The sequence below is a fragment of the Pelobates fuscus genome, chromosome 12 (genome assembly GCF_036172605.1).
Source record: "Pelobates fuscus isolate aPelFus1 chromosome 12, aPelFus1.pri, whole genome shotgun sequence".
NCBI classification, from domain to species: domain Eukaryota; kingdom Metazoa; phylum Chordata; class Amphibia; order Anura; family Pelobatidae; genus Pelobates; species Pelobates fuscus.
The window spans coordinates 116,457,645-116,478,365 of record NC_086328.1 but is presented as its reverse complement, the minus strand read 5'-3'; the positions used below and the strand labels follow the sequence as shown (position 1 = coordinate 116,478,365).

The following is a 20,721-nucleotide window of genomic DNA, read 5'->3' as shown; positions in this document are numbered from 1 at the left end:
TTTTTAATAAACAATAACTATCATTAGTTTGTCAAAACATCAAATGGCAGAAAATGCAGATACTGACCATTTTTACACCAGATTAATTTTTATTCTCAATCTGAAATTAACCTTAAAGTTTAGGGTAAATAACTTACAGGCCATAAAACTAGACTAGCATAGATTATTATTGTATTATGAAGAGATCGATAGGGCTAAGTCAAAATCTCTGCAACAATTTAAACAAATTGAGACCATAAAATAGTACAACATACAATAGTAGTTAGCACAAACACCTGTGTGGTATCCCCTTCACCTTCACCTTTAAATGAATAATACACATATACAATAGGTGGAGCTGTTAAAATACTTCCCTCTTTCCTTTGTGTTACAGTATATGCTGAAATACAAACAGAGGGGTACACCCATCTCCTTAGGATCCTTTTTGGGAGATCCAAACCTCTCTTCAGGTAGGAAGATGCTCCAGCTGGTACCCTTCCAAATGATGAAGTTGCAGGTCCAGGTATAGAATAACAAATTTATTGATACAAAATAAAATAAAGAATAAAAAGTTAGTCTATAGTAATCCAAGAATCACCAAAAAGTGTTTCGCCGGATGTGGCTTCCTCAGTTGGTGTGTAATTCAAACTGTCTCTCTGACATATTTTATGCGTCTCAAAGTTCCCGGGTTTTTTTATGTTCTGTTTATTGGAACACATCTTGCGTTCCAACGATCCATTACTTCCTGTTTCTGCCCTTCGCGCGTCATTTCCTGCGTTCCACCCCTCTCATCTCTCCTCCTCCAACACAGAAATGTTCATATTATCGGATTAAACTTCACACAATATTGCCATTAATCCACTATTTGGGGGAATCTTATAAATAACATACTTAGCAATTGTAAAAACTTTTAACAGTCATTATTTCATGAATGTATAGAACTATAAATATCAGAAATATGAATATAAATGAGCATTTTAACAGCTCCACCTATTGTATATGTGTAATTTAGACAAATCTTTTCATCCTTGGATGGTGCTGACCCACAAGTCAAGACATGTGAGATAAAGTCCATCCTGAATAAAGTAGGTGGGATAGAAACACCAATAGTGCAATGCTGCCCCTTCAATTCCTTATCTAGAATTCTCAATTCTGTCTTCTGGATGGAAGAGTTGTTTGAAATCTGGCTGAAGTAAGAAGTTTTGTTTATTTAACTTTTTGCAAGCCTGAAGTTGAGAATGTGTTCCATATCAATGAACACCTAGTCCCCTAAGTCCTATATTGCTCAGGGCTGAACTTAAGAGTACGTGGAGTTCCCTACTGGGTTTGCCTACGCCCTGCCAGGCAATATGCAAGTCCATTACTTTCTCAGAACATCCAATTATGCCTCCACATCTCTTGGGTATCAGATGGCTGAGCCTGAGATCCAGATAGGATTCATCCTCAGGGCACCTTGGGTAAATGCTAGATTCTATGTCAGTGTGCCCATCTGTCCTCCATATATCACCCTACGGTGTGAAGTGGTAACCCTGGACATTCTATACTGGTATTCCTAACCTAGTCTGTATTTTGAGCAGTATCACTGGGACATAGCCTCTTCAAGAGGTGTATGATCCCTGCGGCAGTGTTTGGGTTACATATGCATGTTACTTTGATAGATATAAGATTTGCATATGTATGACACAGAGTGGTCCCCCATTCTTTTTAGTGGTCTATCTCAGAGGGAACCCAGTTTGTTAAGTAGTGGGGTATCCATAATATACACCTAATGGCTTATTATTTGAAAGTTCAGCAGTCTGTATTTTAAATTAAGAGCAAGAATCAGGCGCGGTTCTGGTAGATGCACTGACTCTATATGGAAATGTTTGCATTGTCTACTTGTTCCCTTCAATCTCTTTATTACCTTGGGTGGTGGTGAGGATTTGTCAGCAATAACCTCAATGTTTCAGGTGGCTTATGTGAGGCTGTGTAGATTTGCAACTTTAGTAGAGCTGTCCACAGCAATTGCCCTGCTACAGAAATGTCTTCTTTGTGGTCCCCTTCCCCTTTTACACCTTCAGAATGTATCTTTAATGGCAAGGAAATTTAATGTATGATCTATTGTACAAAATATTTCTAAAATTAGAAATTTGAGACCTTGTTTCAGGCTTGCAAGGCTCTAACCAGCTACTTTTACCAGCTGGTTGACCAGCTGGTAAAAGTACTTTTTGGCTTGTACTTTTTGGCTTGGCATTCTTCTGTTTGACCACTGGACAATTTTTCAGCTTTTTCACATTTTGGCATTCCTTCAGATTAACATGGAGGTCATAAATACCTTGATGCATCTGATTTTGTCTCTTTGCAGTATTAACAAATGACATCCAGACCATTGTTCAGGCTCTGGTACATATCTGTGGTTCAGCCAGTCTTCTAGGACTCTGGACTTGGCAATCAAAGTACTCCATTGTGCTCTTTAATGTTGCAGTCACCATTTTAGAAGAGTGTGGCTATATCTAGGAAGATACAAATTTGATTCAGATGTCTCCAGATACTTAAACTAGTAAATTAAGATAAGTACAGAACAAACCAGCTGATGGGTAGAAAGTTGGCCTCTCCTCCTCTTTTATTTCCCTCACTCCTCTTCCTCTTCCTCTCTCTCTTTTTCCTGTCCACTGACTTCACCCAGTTTCTCTGATCTATGGCTTCACCCTGATTGGTCATATGAGTCAAAAGACACACCCGAGAGCACACCAGTCCCTCCTGTGACTTCTCTGCTCACAGAACATGAACATCTATTTGCATAACTTTTTTTTAAACAATAAGGGAAGGTAGATCCTGGCCCATTACAGATGCCATCCTTCTCTCTGTATCTCTTTTCTCTTTTGGACTCCTGTGTTCTCTGCATAATTTTATAAATCTTGAAATTAAAAACAGTATCCTCTAAAATCACAAGTTCTCTACTAGGAAAAAAATGCTGCTGGAAATTCAATTAAAACGTCATATATAGGCCCATATTTGCTGGAATTTCTCTAATTATAAAATGTGAGTTTTCTCATGTACCTGGTATGTTTAGAATTATATAGCCAAGTGCTGTCATGTTATGTGATACATTGAGGAAGGCCACTGTTGATAGCTGGCAAGATTCCACGTAACATTTTGTTTGTACATTGGTATGCAAGTTAATGCGCATTTTAAGATTTGTATAGTGAATTTGCCAGGCATTGTCAACTTTTTGTCTCTGTATTGCTATAAAAACTCAATAATAATATGGTTATAAAAAAAGAAAATTCTATGAACTTTTTTTGATGACAACATTGAATAAAACATAATGTCTACATAAACAGTAGTTAGAAATAAATTAAGAAGGGAGAAAAATGCCAGTTAGCCTACCTAGTTATCTCCCAATCTAAATTCAGAAACTCTTTCTTCATTGTGATGCTTGCCCTGTGCACTACTGTGCATGTTCAAAGCTTTTATTCTCTTGCAATGTAGTGGTCTTTCCTACCGTTGCTGGTAGGAAGGCCTGGATTTAGATGTTAGGTGCCTGCAGAATTTCAAGGCATCACCAGCTACCTCACTCCTCATTACCTTACCAAAAAGTAACATGCAGATGAAGTCCGTATGTCTGTGTGTAATGTATTGTGTTTTAATCTGTGAGTAAATGCAGGCAGGGTTGACAATATCCCAGAAGTAGTTATGGTAAAGAGGAAAAGTTTGAGAGGGATTAACATCAAAGTCAGATTGTATAGGGTGTTTAGCATTAAGATAATTCATTGCTCGAGGGGGGATTTAGTTGTGGTATAGCTGTGAACCCAGTGTCTAGAGCCTTATCAAATGGCCACCATATGTCCATGTTGGAGCTTTTAGTCTGAGCCAGCTTGTGGAGTGGCTCAGAACAATGTGAGTGGGTCCATAGATTTTATTTTATATACAGTCAGTTGTAACTATATTACTCTATGTAACTCTACTGTATGTACAGATTGTGGTAATATCCTATCTTACAGTGTGCTCTCACCATTATTTATTGTGTTTTTCACTCGTTTTTACGATGCGTTATACCTAGTATTGAGTTTTTTTTGTTTTTTAGGTTTAGACTGTTAGTTCTTAACCCCTTCAGGACCGCTGACGGTTCAGGACCGTCAGCGGTAAAACGTGCGTTTGGACCGCTGACGGTCCTGAACCGTCATAACGGTTTTGGGCTACTTACCTGATCGCCGTCGGTCCCACGGCGGCGATCAGCTCTCCTCCCGGTCCAGGGGGACTGCCTGTCTGCCCGGGCAGTCCCCCCTCGGCAGATCAGGACCCCACGGCCATGTGATCACTCGATCACATGACCGCAATAGGGGTCTTTGTATCTGCCTGCAGGGGGACTGTCTGTGCTGACAGGCAGTCTCCCTGCAAGTGAAAAATCAAAAAAATAAAGTTAAAAAAAAAAACAATCAGTGTAAAAAAAATTATAATATGTGTATATATATATATGATATATATACATGTATTATATCTATATATATAATATATGTATATGTATCATATATATAATGTCACACTAAGTGTATTTTTATATTTATATATACGTATATTAATATAAAAAAAAACTTAGATTTAAATTACACACGAATATATACAATATATATAATAACTATATATATGGTATATATATATTATTATAAAATACAAATAATATGTTAATAAAAATAAATAACAAAAAATAAAAATAATTTTTAATAATTAAAAAAAAATTATATATATATATTCAATTTTATTCTAACAGTATTTTGATATTGATATATATATATTTATATCAAAATACACTTAGAATGTAATGATATATATATCTATGTATAAATAAATAAATAAAAATAATACGAAATATACATATGTCCACATACAAAATTACATTAATAATTTCATAAATATACACGTAGACGTCAAATATATAAATATGTATATATATTAAAATTCTACGTGCATATTTATGTAATATTTTTACCTAATTAAGTAATTTTAATGATTGCAATTTGAGGGACCTGCCTGCCAACCCAGGCCAAAAGTCCAGATAATTTAATTTGCTAGCACTGTGCTTAACCCTGTAACTTTCTATGACACCCTAAATCCTGTACATGGGGGTACTGTTTTACTCGGGAGACTTCGCTGAACACAAAAATTAGTGTTTCAAAACAGTAAAACATATCACAGCGATGATATTGTCAGTGAAAGTGAAGTTTTTTGCATTTTTCACACACAAACAGCTCTTTCACTGAGGATATTATTGCTGTGATATATTTTACTGTTCTGATACACTAATATTTGTGTTCAGCGAAGTCTCCTGAGTATAACAGTACCCCACATGTAGAGGTTTTATAGTGTTTGTGAAAGTTACAGGGTCAAATATAAGGCTTGATTTTTTTTATTGAAATTTGTCAGATTGGTTAGGTTGCCTTTGACAGCGTATGGTAGCCAAGGAATGAGAATTAGCCCCATGATGGCATACCATTTACAAAAGAAGACAACCCAAGGTATTGCAAATGGGGTATGTTCAGCCTTTTTTAGTAGCCACTTAGTCACAAACACCGGCCAAAGTTAGCGGTTTTTGCATTTTTAACACACAAACAAATATAAATGCTAACTTTGGCCAGTGTTTGTGACTAGGTGGCTACTAAAAAAGACTGGACATACCCCATTTTAAATACCCTGGGTTGTCTACTTTAAAAAATATGTACATGTTAGGTGTGTTTCGGGGATTTATGACAGATAACGGTGTAACAATGTCACTATTGATACATTTAAAATATATATATATTGAAACAGCAATTTCCTACTTGTATTTATAGGCCTATAACTTGCAAAAAAAAGCAATAAAGCATGTAAACACTGGGTGTTTTTAAACTCGGGACAAAATTTTGAATCTATTTAGCAGTTTTTTTCATTAGCTTTTGTAGATAAGTAAAAGATTTTTCAAGTAAAAGTCCAAAAACATGTTTTTTTTTTTTATTTTTCACCATATTTCATTATTTTTTTTAAATACAATATATGACATAATATAAATACTGGTATGTAAAGAAAGCCCTTCTTGTCTTGAAAAAAACAATATATAACTTGTATGGGAACCGTAAATGAGAGAGCGGAAAATTACAGCTAAACACAAACACCACAAAAGTGTTAAAACTGCTCTGGTCCTTAACGTACAAACATCGCAAAAACAGGCCGGTCCTGAAGGGGTTAAATTTGGAATTAATGAAGGTTTTGTTTTTTTAGGATTTAGGAGATGTTAAATTTAGAGTTACAGCAAAGGGATGTTTAGAGCAAGTGGAGTTTGAAGGGTTATTTGTAAAGTTGTCCTGTGTTTTCCATAGACCAGTCACACTCCTATGATTGATCTTAGAGTTGTAATACAGTGTGTATCATTCTTCTATGATATTCAGTGCCAATCACTCATTGCAGTGCCAATTGTTCCTCCTGACCACTATAACTGTTCCTGCAGTTGACTGGACTACAGAGGACACCGACCAAGACTCCTGGTACTTATCTCCCCTCACCAGTCTACTCTGCCTAATGGGTTATGATAAACATTTTTATATATATATTATTAATATTATTGGTCACATCATGTTTTCAAGAGAAAAAAATGATGTCTTGTCTTACCCAGCACCTAGTCCCTAGTCCAGCATGAAGATGAGGTAGAATTGAAGTAAGTAGCAGCAGGAGGCCGAACAAGTGTATGTATGCATGTATTTATGTCAATGTATATCTGTATCTTTAAGTGTAATTGTGAATATCTTTCTATGTCTGTGTGTGTGTGCATCTGTGTTTGTGTATGTATATCTGTAGGCGTTTATGTTTGCTTGAGCATGTATTCTACTGAACACAGAATCTTGTCATTAAAATCAACATCTGCCTCATCATCTTTACCAGTCTGGGTAGGTAATATCTATTTCGCAATTCTCTAAACACTCAGTGGAATAAAATGTCTGGTGGAACAGACAGCTCGAGAACACAGATTTAGCAAAGTATCTCACTGTGTAGAAACCTTGAAGCTAGCTTAAGGATTTAGTTACTGTAAAATTAGATATGGATCAATAACAAAAAATAGCAAAAAAATGTTCAAGCAAAAATAAATCAGCGATTGATGAGGAATGTTAATGCTACAAGTTTCTTTTTTTTATTTATATCAACTTTCATACTTTGTGCAAATAAACAAATTTAGAGTTTTTATTCTCTGCCCTATACATCCATACTCTTTTATACACCTCAATCTCCTTCCAACCTCTCCCCCCTCAGCTCATCTCAAGTAATGTGTCCACCTTTTTAACCCCTTAAAGTTCATGACGAAAATATTCCGTCATGATTCCCTTTTATTTCTGAAGTTGTGTCTCTACCTTGAAATCCTTATTCAATCTTTAATTTGATGCCTACTGCAATTATCACTTTCCTGGCTAATCCGTGGTTCTAGATACCAAGTAAGAAGCACCAATACAACAGAGAAAGGTTTCCTTACCACCTCAAACATTTAAACAAGTAGAGACTTTTCCAGTTCATCATTTATCATATGCTAATATGGTAACCGTAGCCCAGTGAGTCCCAAACTGCTTGGGCTGTATCTGGGTTCTTCACTAAGGAAAGAGCCTGAACTCCCTTGGTGAGCCATACTGAAAAACTAATGGCAGATGAATGTTAAAAGAAAAATATGTCCTGCCTAACAGCTAGAGGACAGGAACAAAGACTGCTGTTGAGGGGATGGAGACTCGTTTTATAATATCCTTGATTTGAATTGGAATATTCATGTTCTATCAGCTGAGAGGGATAAGTTTAACCAATTGGTGATGTTGACATGGATAATATCTGTAAGACTTTCACTCAGTCTCCACTCTTTCAAAAAATCTTTGAAAACACACTTCTTCAAGAAAGCATTTCAATTCAACTGTTAGCAGGTTTTTATCCTCCACCCCCCATGACTCATCTCCGGCAACTGTCAAACATTTCCTACTAAGCCCTCAGTGAATACTTTTCTAACAACCTACTTTGTACCCCTACTTTTACCCTTTGTGTCACTATTCCCCACTCCCTCTAGAATGTAAGCTCATTGAGCAGGGCCCTCCACCTCTCTGTTCCTGTACGTCCAGTTGTCTGGTTAAAATTAGATGTCTTTTAATCCACCCATTGTACAGCGCTACGGAACCTGATGGCGCTATATAAATAATAAAAATATAATAATGGTAAGTGTTAAACAAAAATTCTATTTCCGTGGCCTTCTAAATGGTTCATCAACCATTTTTAAATATACAAATGTCATGTTTTACCATTCGCCAATGTTCTGTTTTTAATTCTTTGCTCCCATAAACAAATGTATCTAGAACCTTACTTCTCACATGCTGTATTTTCTCATTATTTTAATAATTGGCACTATATTGTCCTGCGTTACCATTTAGAGCTTGGTAATATAGATGTTAATAAGTAGCATTGCACTTCGTGTACTGAATACAGTTATTTTGACTTTTGAAGCTATTAACGCCTTCTGATAAATAACACTGTCGCTAGGTATAATTCAAGTACAATCTATAGAGAGAAATGTGTGCTACAATTTCAGCAAATGTGTTTTCATTACATCTTCTTTTAAAGAGGTTACATATTGAGATTAAAAACATTCCACAATAGACGAGATATTCTATAGAAATCTATTATTTTATGCATGTCATTTTTGTGTTTGTTTTTTGTTTTTTATGAATAGCAGACGAAATGTAAATAAAATAGCCATTTCTATTATGGTGCATTGTTGCTTTCTGACATTGCCATGGTTACTATTTAGAAAAAAAATATATATATTTTATTGATTAATAAAGAATTCATTAAAACGTGGTAGAAAGGTTTTACCCTTGAGTAAGCCATGCACTCACATAACTTATAAGTGTAGGTTAATTTATAAAGAGATTTAAAACTGATCAAATATAGGCAGCAAAAAAAAATATCTCAAAATGAGCAACGTGCTATCTGCTAATAAAAAGTATTTCATTTAAAATTTCAAAATTCAAAAATTGTTATACGAATAATGAGAAATCTTGGGTTAAAGCGCCTCATTCATAAGGTGACGAGCTATTACTACTGAAACCAATATCTTACTGATTGCCCCAATTTCACATATTTTGTTCAAATATAACCATCATCAATTCAGCTCCTGAGCATTGTTCATTTTGTCGACTAACAATTTCAGTCAGATTTTCGTCAACTAAAATTTTTGAGATTTAGTCGACTAAAACTAGACTAAAAATAAAAGAATTCAGATGACTTAAATACGATTAAAACTAAAATGGCTTTTTTAGTCAAAAGACTAGGACTAAAACTAAATTGAAATTTGCTGCCAAAATTAACACTGTTGTTGGGAGACACCCAGAAGGACTGCGGGGACACAAAGAGAAACAGAGGGACTGAGGAAGGGGCAAAAGAGATAGATAGAGGCTTTAACCTAACCCATTACATTTTAGTCGTGTTGACTTAATTCTGGTGGAGATTTAGTCAACTAAAACTGGAAAAATTCAGATGACTAGTATATGGCTAAAACTAAAATGGCTTTTTAGTCAAAAGACTATGACTAAAACTAAATTGAAATATGACGCCAAAATGAACAATGCTTGAGAAAGTATGAAAGTATGTTATAACTTAAAGGAACACTGCACTGCCTAAATGGGCAAAAAAAACGAAACAGAAAATCACTGCTTAATAGATATTTAAGGCTGGTGAATTAAGGCTTTAATTAAGGCTGGTGAAATAGCTCAGTGGGCTAATGCATCAGCACAATATGTTCTAACTTTTGGGTTGCAGGGTTGACACAGCCCTTCATCCTTCTGAGGTAGATAAATGAGTACTATTAAAATTGGGTGATAGTAACAACTCCTGGATGTTGGGCTAAGGTAACATCCCCAGGATGTAATTGGAAACCAGAGTAATCTGAATGTACCTTTCCTGGTTAAATACTTTGTTATTATTAATTAGTACATTCATTAATTTTTTATGTGTGTATTCATTATGGGTATATCGTAAAATAGCATGCAAACACTGCAGATCTTAAGTCCTCTGTTTTTTTCCTGAAAAATAACCAATCAGAGGCTTCTCACTGAGAAGCCTCTGAATTGATGCCCACGTGCATGTGAGCACCAGCATGTGCACACGCATGCACCATTGCGTGCCGCACCATTGCGTTGGAGCACACTAGCTCATGCACGCACGCACATCTGGTCTGAAGGAGCTGGTCTGAAGTCTGCATGGGAGGAGGCAGGCACTTTCAAATATAGTATTCCAACATTTCTGTTAGGTCAGGGGAGCTAACAGTAGGAGGCTGCAAACCTTACTGGCTGTTTGATAGACAGCCAGGGGGTGTTCCCTAGTTAACCTCCCTAGCGGTATTCCCGAGCGTGACTCGGGGTTAATTTTCGCTGCCAGAAGCGGTAACCCCGAGTCACGCTCGGGGTAGAAAACTCAGAGTCTCCTTACCTTCTCCCTGCGATCCAGCGATGTCCCCGCTGTGATTGCCGGTGAGAGCCCCGGCGGATGCCTCCATCTGCCCTCCCGGATCCGTCTCTGTGAGCTGCAGAGGCTCATGGGTGCGGAACTGGGCGGGTAATTCAAATGTCTAAAAGTTCTAAAAGTGACACACACAAAGTTAGGTGATACAGTGTAATCCTGTCAGATTACATTGTATCACCTCAGATTTGACACAGTATCACCTCAGATCATCCTACACTGCCCTGCCTGCCCCTTTTGCTGTAATTTCTGCCCATAAAATAATTTTTTTTACCATGGCATCAAAGCGTCACTTTAGCATCTCCAAAGCGGCTTTGGATCAGATGAGTGACAGCGGCAGCGACACAGAGCCCCTCGCAGAATTGAGCGACGGCGATAGCGATTCGTGGCAAGATTCGTCATCCGACTCTGACAGTGACCAGAGTAGTGGCGACAGCGACGATTCTGCACCCGAGCTCAGTTATGTGCGCACTTGGTGCCTTATTGATTGCGGTATGGATGAGGTACCGCCGCCAAGATTTCCGTTTACTGGATCACCTGGGATGAAGGTAGACGTTGAGCACAATGATCCTTTGGCATACCTAAAATTATTTCTCTCAGATGACGTCATTGAAAAGATTGTCACGGAGACAAATCGCTACAACGAGCAGCAATCAGCTACTCTGCATAGCAAGTTTTCCAGGAACAGAAAATGGAAACCGGTGACTAACGAGGACATCTGGAAGTTTCTGGGGCTAATACTTCTTCAGGGGGTGGTGGGGAAACCCCAGCAGAAATGGTACTGGACTACCAATAAATTGCTGGCAACCCCATTTTTTGGCACCATCATGTCCGAGTACCGATTTTCCCTCATAATGAAGAATTTGCACTTCACCAACAATGAGGAATTTGACGAAGCCACACATCCAGCGCCAAAACTCAAGAAGATCTGGGAAGTATACCAAATGATCCTAAAAAATTTCCAGCAGGCCTATGTGCCAGATAGAGACATCAGCATTGATGAAAGTCTGATGGCTTACAAGGGACGCCTCAGCTGGATTCAATACATCGCATCCAAGAGAGCACGGTTTGGAATAAAATCCTATATGCTCTGCGAGTGTGCCACTGGCTATATATGGAATTCCGTCATATACACCGGTAAAGGAACACAATTCAACCCCAGGTACAGCGGCTATGGGATGGCAACGTCATCAGTCCTTACACTGCTTGAGCCATTGCTGAATCAGGGGTATTGTGTGACAACGGACAACTTTTACACATCGCCTGAGCTGTACGAGTTTCTGATAAAACACAAGACTGATGGATATGGAACCGTTAGGGCCAACCGACGTGAACTGCCATCTATGTTTGCCAAGCAAAAACTGAAAACAGGAGAAATGGTTGCCTGGCAGAAAGGAAAGATGATGGCAATGCGTTGGCGTGACAAAAAAGACGTATGCCTAATGAGTACAGTGCATAACACCTCCACTGCCATGGTCCACACAAGAGGTGGGAAAGATGTCATGAAGCCACGACTTGTGATTGACTACAACAACACCATGGGAGGAGTCGATAGAGCTGATCAGGCGATGACATTTTATCCGGCTATGCGGAAACAACAAAAAAAATATTACAAAAAAATCTTCAGGCATCTACTGGAACAATGCCTCTGGAATGCCTATATACTGCACAAAGGAAAGAGTGACATGCCTCTTGTTCATTCTGACTTTATCTGGAAGGTGGCGGAGCGGATTTTTGTGAACTACCAAACGGCATCAGTGGCCGTGAACAGATCTGGACGTCGTGCTGTTGACGTTGTCAACCCAGAACGCCTGACTGGTCGTCACTTTATGGATTACATCCCGCCAACCGCAAAAAAGGAAGCACCTACAAGGATGTGCGTAGTTTGCTGCTCAAAGCGAGATAGCAATGGAAAAAAAATCCGAAAGGAAACCAGATTCCATTGCCCTGATTGTGATGTCGGTCTCTGTGCAGTCCCATGTTTCAAAATTTACCACACCCAGGATGTTTACTGAATTTTCTTTGTTTGACAAATTTCATTATTTATTACATTATTGAATAAAATTATATTATTTATTAGATTATAATTCATGATTTTATGTTTCAAACTTTATCACATCTGAGAGTACTTTTGGTCAGGTTTAAGAAAGTAATTACTGGCCTACAATACATAACACCAAATTTCCATGCAAAAAAATGGTACCGCTTTTGGTACAAAATTCCTGACATAATCATACCGCCAGGGAGGTTAATTTTGAAAGTGCTGATTTCTCAATGAAATTTGCACTTTTATAAACTGAGGTTAAACTAAGATACTTCTCACCCATAAAGCACTTCAGCAAGCTGAAGTGTTTTGGGGGTGAAGAGTGGTTCTTTAAGGGTAGCTTGTTTACCTTGTTAACCTTAAATGTGCATTCTGGACACCTAAAGTATTTTAGCTTGATAAAGTGCTTTATGTGTGAAAAGTGTGTCCTCTTTTTTCCAATAAACAAAAAAGTGTAGATTTCAATAAAAATTGGCACATTTATAAATTAACATTGTTAAACCCCACCCCCCGGTTGTTAATCATAAAACTGGTCCTATTACTTCCTGGTTTGGTTGGCTCAGTAAAGCTAAACTCAAGAGGCAGCAACTGCTCAGAATTCCTGCCTTACGAAGACTTGTGATTGGACAGCCACAGAAAGTCTAGGTGGGGTTAGAAGGGGAGGGATTGCAAAAGCCATAGACAAGAGATTATTTGTTTTTACAAGGTGTTTACCAGATATATCCCCATTGAAATAATGCATAATTAAATGCATGTGTGATTTAATTCAGGTCAATATCTACTAAACAGTGATTTAGAAAACAACAACATTTGGGCAGTTGAGTGTCCCTTTAAGGGTAAGTTGCATCTCTGCTATAGATTAGGTGTAGGATGCATAGTTGAACTCACAGTATACAATAATATAGTAGCAAGGCAAAGAAACTCAACTATTTTACCTCTGATCAATTCCTATTTCTTATTGACCCCATCTTAATACGAATCATCATATGTAGATAGTCTTTTGCTCATATATGCTAATTGAAATTACCAGCTTGATGTTAAATGACGCATATTGTACATTACAATATGATGTCTTGAATGGTTATTATATTGTAATATTTCCCAGAATTAATTATTATATTGTTTAAATGTGCAGCCATTGTAAATGATACATGTCCTCTGAAATGTGAGATTCATGAAGTGGTAAAATATCATTAAGGCATTTTTTTTGTCTTCTCTTCTTGAAAAATAGTTGTAAATTGTACAAGTTTCGGGAAAGGTCAAGTTCTCAATTCACAGCATTTCATAAATTCCTGCAAATATATGATTTTTTTTTTTCAATTGAATGTGCTTTTAAAAGTGTTGATGGATCATTTTGGAAAAGATCTACATGTTGACAAAGGTCACAAAAAATGACCAATATCAATTATGTTAACTGATTAAGCGAAAACTTAAGTGCAATTAAAACAATTAAGCTAAAACCTAAGTGCATATTTGATTGTTTTTGTGTGTTGCAAAAGAAAAAAAAATGCAGATTTTTGCAGTATGACCCCACCCCTTTAGTCATGCCTCCTATTTTCACAAAGCCTCTTCCTGACTAGTTGTATGCAAAGTGCGTATGCAGCTCAGCCAATGAAATATAAGAGTGTGCTAAGATGTTGACATAACTCCACCACATAGGCAATCACTGTCCTCCTAACATTGTGAAGTTAGCTTTGAAATATTCTGATACAATCAAACCATAAAATAGAGTGTAACGAAAAAGAAAAGCACAACTAATATCTAATTTTAAGTAACTAATATGATATGGCATTATATCTAATGTGGTTGTTACCAAAATGTATTTAATCTCAGAGTTTTTGCTTTTCCCTTTTGGCAGTTACCCATACATAATTAACATAACCCTGACCCTTTGTAGAAGGACATTGGACAACACACATTTTATTTGCATTTATTCGAGTTTATGAACATTACCAATTTTTTCTCAAGTTGTTTTTTGAGCACTTACATGGTTATTCACTAATGCGTGAATTGTCAAATCAATGTGAATTTCAAACTTCAGTTTCAATTTTGACTGTTTGCCCTAAGATATAAAATTAATTTTGAATTCACTTGAAAGTAACTAACTTTAATGGTGACCAGCAAACTATTTTTTCACACTGATCTTTCTATACAAATGTCTACTCATAATATTGCAGTAAAAATTCCTATACCAGAAACAATGAATGATACACTGGTGTTCATTCACTAAACCAGAATTTGTGAAGAATCATCAAGAGAGCCCCACATGTTTGGGAAATCTACACAAATTGAGAAGACAATTACAAATAAACTAGCTCAGCTATTTTCACAGCTCGGAATCTTTGGGTAAAACTTTACAACTTCCTTTCCAATTCCTTACTATTTTTGGATTAGTATAAGCCCCTACTAAAAAAAAAAGAAGTGGTATTTATTATCTAAACATGCAAGTATGGGAAATTAACAAGGGAACTACCCACTTTAGACCATGGGTCCTCAAACTCCGCCCCCCCCCCCCAGATGTTGCTGAACTACAACTCCCATGATTCTATGGCTATCTATGTAATTCAAAGAATCATGGGAGTTGTAGTTCAGCAACATCTGTGGGGCCGGAGTTTGAGGACCCATGCTTTAGACCAAAGTGAGATTGGATTAAGTTTCCAATACGGTGACTTTGACATAAAACGTAAAAAATTATTGACGATGCGTCACAGTTCCTAATTCAGTGAATAAATCCCTTTGTGTTTGTAATTTTTGATTATATATTAAAATGCCTGATATATGCTGTATTTATCACATACCATTTTAGTAGTTAGCTTATCTATTCTCTCTCTTGTACCTTTAAGAGTATTGTTTATCTATGCAAAGCTTGATTGTGTGTCAAATTGATTGTGTCACACATTGTTACTAATACTCGCTCAACAACCAAGTCTCCTTTCAGTAAACAGTCACTTGGCAGCTGGTGCTCTGTTGATGGCACAAAGCCCTTCAAGTACAGATTTTAGCATCTGCTGCACCCTCCAGCTACAAATCTCAACCAAAAGATAAGGAAAAGCAATTTAGCCTAAATGATACTAGTCAAAAGTGCAGACCTAGAGCATTTCATAGGATTTCACTCATGCAAATAATGCTGTCTATGTTAATATACAAAAACTTCCAGACCCCACTGTTCTGCAAATAAGCCGTAAAATGCATTTTGCAAAAAACAGTAAACACTGCAGATGAGCTCGTCATGCTAAGACAGGGGTAGCCAAAGAATAACTCTACTGCTCCACTACCGACAGAAAGCTTCCCCACCCAATGGAATACAACTCCTAAGATCTCTAAGTAACATTTCAATGCATTCTCTGGTAGTGTTGAAGGTTAACCTTGACATCTTCAGAGGTTTTGTGAACTAACATAGCCTATGGCAGAGATAGGCAACCTTCAGCACTCCAGATGTTTTGGACTACATCCCCCATAATGCTCTTACACCCTTAGTGCTGGCAAAGCATCATGGGAGGTGTAGTCCAAAACATATGGAGTGCCAAAGGTTGCCTATGCCTGCCCTATGGTATCCTTCCAGTGTTTTACTCCAAAACATCTGTAGCATTAAAGTAAGCCATCACCGAGCAACTGCAAATGTTAGCTTATTACAGTATGTCCATGGTAACAGCAGAAATTAGTTTTTGAAACTATCCATGTTGTGTTTTTTTTTAAAGAATAATCAGAAATGTAAAGATTATAAATGGAACACCATGATATTACTAAAACATTGGGTAATAGCCAAGCACCTGTTAGGTGTACGCTCTACACAACGTACATCTAGATGTAACGAAACACAATGCACAAAACATCCATCCCTTTTATTTTTAGTATCAAATATTTTTTTTATGTATCTTGGAATAATTACAATTTTTTACAATCTTTTTTTGTAAGTAGTAGAATACAAAGGAGATGGCACACAACAATTGTGCAGGGAAGTGACGCACTAAGAATCAGGACAGCACTCTCAATGTTGATAGATGTAGAGAAAGCAGATATAATCTGCCATTCACATACTCCCAAAACAGCAATATTTATTGTATAAAGTCCTTAGTGGAGCTGAAACTTTGCAGGCGGATTCCTCTTACAAATATATATTTTGGGAGTTCTTAGTGCCTGAATACATTTGCTTCTTTTATCTTTTGTATGCGTAATGGTTTCTTCATTATGAAGTTACGTGTGTGTTTCATCTCCAGAGTTAATTAGTTTGCTAGGTTTCATAAAAAAAACCCTGTTCTCTCTCTTATTAGAAATGTTATATTTGAGCTGAAAAGTGGACAGAGAAATATTAAACATTGACCGATTAGCTTACACTTTGATGGCCATTACAGTGGTACTAAAACTTCTGTTATTTAAACATATACATTGTGGTTTTTAGTCAATAAGAAGACATTGTTTTCTTTATTAAAGATACACTATAGTCACCAGAACAACTACAGCTTATTTTATTAGTTCTGGTGAGTATAATCATTTTCAGAGAAAATGCAGTATTTACATTACAGCCTAGGGATAACTACACTGGCCATGCCTCACATGGCTTCTTGGGGTGTTTCCTGGGGCAGTGCTGCACACTGTGCAGTACTGCCGCTCAGTGTCTCCACCCTCTGCATGCAGACACTGAACTTTCCGCATAGAGATGCATTGATTCAATTCATCTCTATGAGGAGATGCTGATTGGCCAGGGCTGTGTTTGACTTGTGCTGGCTTTGTCCCTGATCTGTCCTTGACAGACTCAGACAATCATATGTGAAAGCATTGTGGTTGGCTCACAGAATCACTTCTGATTATGTCAGACATGGAGGTCAGGGGCAGAGGCAGAGCCAGCAGCAGCAAACTTAAATACAAGTAAGATTTACTATACTTAGGGAGGCGGGGGGGGGGGGGGGTGCAGAGGAGGCTTGACAGTGGTTTTAACACTATAGGAATACATGTTTGAGTTCCTGACCCTATAGTGTTCCTTTAAAGGTAAATTAAATATTACAATGAATATTACCTAAACAATCAGCCAACAAAAATAGGTAAAAAAAAAAAGGGTAATATAGTAGAACAATGTGTTCAGGAATATCAAAGTAAATGAATCAGAAAAGAAGTAGAAGAATAGTAGCGATAAAGAGGGGTGAAAAGTGTGAAAGGGAGGATAGGAGAGAGGAAAACAAAAATGGTTGGTGGTGTTAATGGTGTAGAAGAGAGAGCTACTAATATGAAGGTGGAGGGAGGTAAAGTAAAGTAGGTGTACATTGAGGTTTAAAACAGAATGCAAGTAGTGTATTTTGTTTTGTTTGGGTATTGAAGCTGAATAGTAAAGCAAAAGAGCCATTGCATTATCTTCGTGTTTATAAATCAAAAGTCATTTTGTGCGGCATAAAAGATACAGTTACTGATAGTTCAATTAGTACAATTAACCAAATCTATATTTATATGGTATAATAAATATATCAATATAGATTTGTTTAATGTTTTTCCATCTATTGGTTACTTTTTCTCGATTGATCTGTGAACCAAATAGCAGAAATTATCATTGTAGTTCAAAATATATGCATAGTAATAGTAATATGCATAGTTTCACAGCACACTTGGAAATGGATTGGTCCATTTTTTGCAACTTTTTTTGTTCTGTGGTTTCCAAATCAGAATCTCATTTCTGAAATTCTGGTGAGCCAAACCAAATGGGGGAAAAAAAAATTGCATGTTATGAAAAAAATTGCTATGGTGCAGCGGGACTTGCAGCGGGCGAGAGGTGCAGCGGGCGAGAGGAGAGAATCCACTGCTGGAGGGGAATATTAGACTTCTGGGCTCCCTCTTCACTACACACACACTGCACCCACTATGCACACACTCTGCATCCACTACACACACACACTGCATCAACTATACGCACACACACACACTGCATTCACTACACACACACACTGCATCAACTACACACACACTCTGTATCTACTACACACACTCTGCATCCACTACACACACACACTGCATCAACTATACACACACACTGCATGCACTACACACACTTCATCCCCTACACACATTCTGTATACACTACACACACTGCATCCACTATACCCATACACTTTGCATCTACTACACACAGACACTGCATCCACTACACACTGACACTGCATCCACTACACACGCACTCTGCATCAACTACACACACACTCTGCATCCACTACAAACACACACACACTCACACACACACTGCATCCACTATACACACACTCTACATCTACTACACACACTCTGCACCCACTACACACAGACACTGCATCCACTACACACACACACTGCATCAACTACACACACACTCTGCATCCACTACAAACACACACACACTCACACACACACTGCATCCACTATACACACACTCTACATCTACTACACACACTCTGCACCCACTACACACAGACACTGCATCCACTACACACACACACTGCATCAACTACACACACACTCTGCATCCACTACAAACACACACACACACACACACACACACTCTGCATCCATTACACAAACACACACAAACACACTGCATTCACTACATACACACTTCATCCACTACACACACTCTGTATACACTACACACACACTGCATCCACTATACCCATACACTATGCATCTACCACACACAGACACTGAATCCACTACACACAGACACTGCATCCATTACTCACACACTCTGCATCAACCACACGCACACTGCATTCACTTTACACACACTCTGCATCCTCTACACACACACTGCATCTACTACACACACACACACTCACAGTGAGTCCACTATACACACATTTACACAATGCATTTACTACATACACTGCATCCCCTACTCATACTCTGCATTCACTACACAAACTGCATACGATAATGGATGTGTATGTACTTTTGGTGACAGGAAGGGGGGGGGGAAGGGGGGAAGAATTTAATCCTCGGACTCAGTAAGCACAGTGTCTCGGGCCAACCCTGCAAACACATATACAAAAAGAAAACAGAAAAAAGTAAAAACTTTACATGCCATAACATACATATTCTGTATACATAATTTATTTTCATTTTTATCACTTGATTTTTCAATATATTTGAACAGTTGCATCAGAAACAGCAATAAATGAATAAATGCATACATCCCATATAAATAAAGCACATTATCCCTTTCTGATGTTCATAATGTTCATTATGTGGTTTTTTTTCTTATTGAAAATATGCTAAATCGTTTCTTAAAGCAGCTTCTTTTGGGTTCATTAATGGTAGGTTTCTTGTTAAATGTATATCAAATAATCGCTGGTGTTAACATGATATCAAAATCAGATCATTCATTTTCTTGTACAGTTAAGCAAAGCTTCAGATAAGATATTGTTAGAAAAAGATTTTTTGGCCAATAATTCTTATCGTGCACTTTCACGAGAACACTCACATTAGCGCATTGTATTAATTCCCAACTCTTGGCTTCATCACAAAAATCACACTCTAATGCTGACAAGATATCTGCACAGATCCATGATAAAGGTCTTCAACGTTGCAATTTTCTTCTTCATGTGCTGAAGACATAATTTGTAGTAATTTCATGGCATTTTGTTTGAAACTACAGAGCAGATAATTGGCTGGTTTGTTTGCCTTTCTTCCAAAAGTGCACTGTCATTTATCACTGACTTGGTTTCATTGTTGACATTCAGGCAAACAGATAAACAGTCTACGCGTGTAAATAAGGTTGAGCCCGCCATAGTTTGGAGCTTAAAAGCAAGCTGCCACTGTGTGCATATCCAAATGAAAGGTCAAGATTTCTAACGCCTTCCGATAAAACATGGCCCAGAGCCTATTTTTTTTTTACTCCCCTGGGGGTCTTCAAAGAAAACTTTTCTCAAAATGACATATGAATATTCTGCATTTTTAAGACAAATGCCAAACAGTAGCTTACCATTTTGTCTTTGCTGTGTTTGATTTTCTGACATATACAATTTGCTTTTAACAGATGTGCCTCTGTTTTCTCCCTTCGAGACACTCTAGATAAAGAGCATTGCCGTTTGCCAAATCTTCTTGCTCTGTGAAGAAATCTGGAAGATCATTTCATGTAAAACCTTTGACTGTTTTCTTTAATTCCGTTAATGCTGTTCTTTAAAAAGAAAGGTCATACTTTGTTTAGTCTTTATAACACAGCAAGATGATCATTGACTAGAACTTGACATTCG

General features: G+C 37.4%; 1 protein-coding gene across 1 annotated transcript in view; it reads right to left on the bottom strand.

Moving 5' to 3' along the window:
• Window positions 1-20,721, bottom strand: part of LRRC4C (leucine rich repeat containing 4C) — a 708,394-nt gene that overhangs the window by 601,149 nt on the left and 86,524 nt on the right. The gene's annotated exons all lie outside the window — the stretch shown is intronic.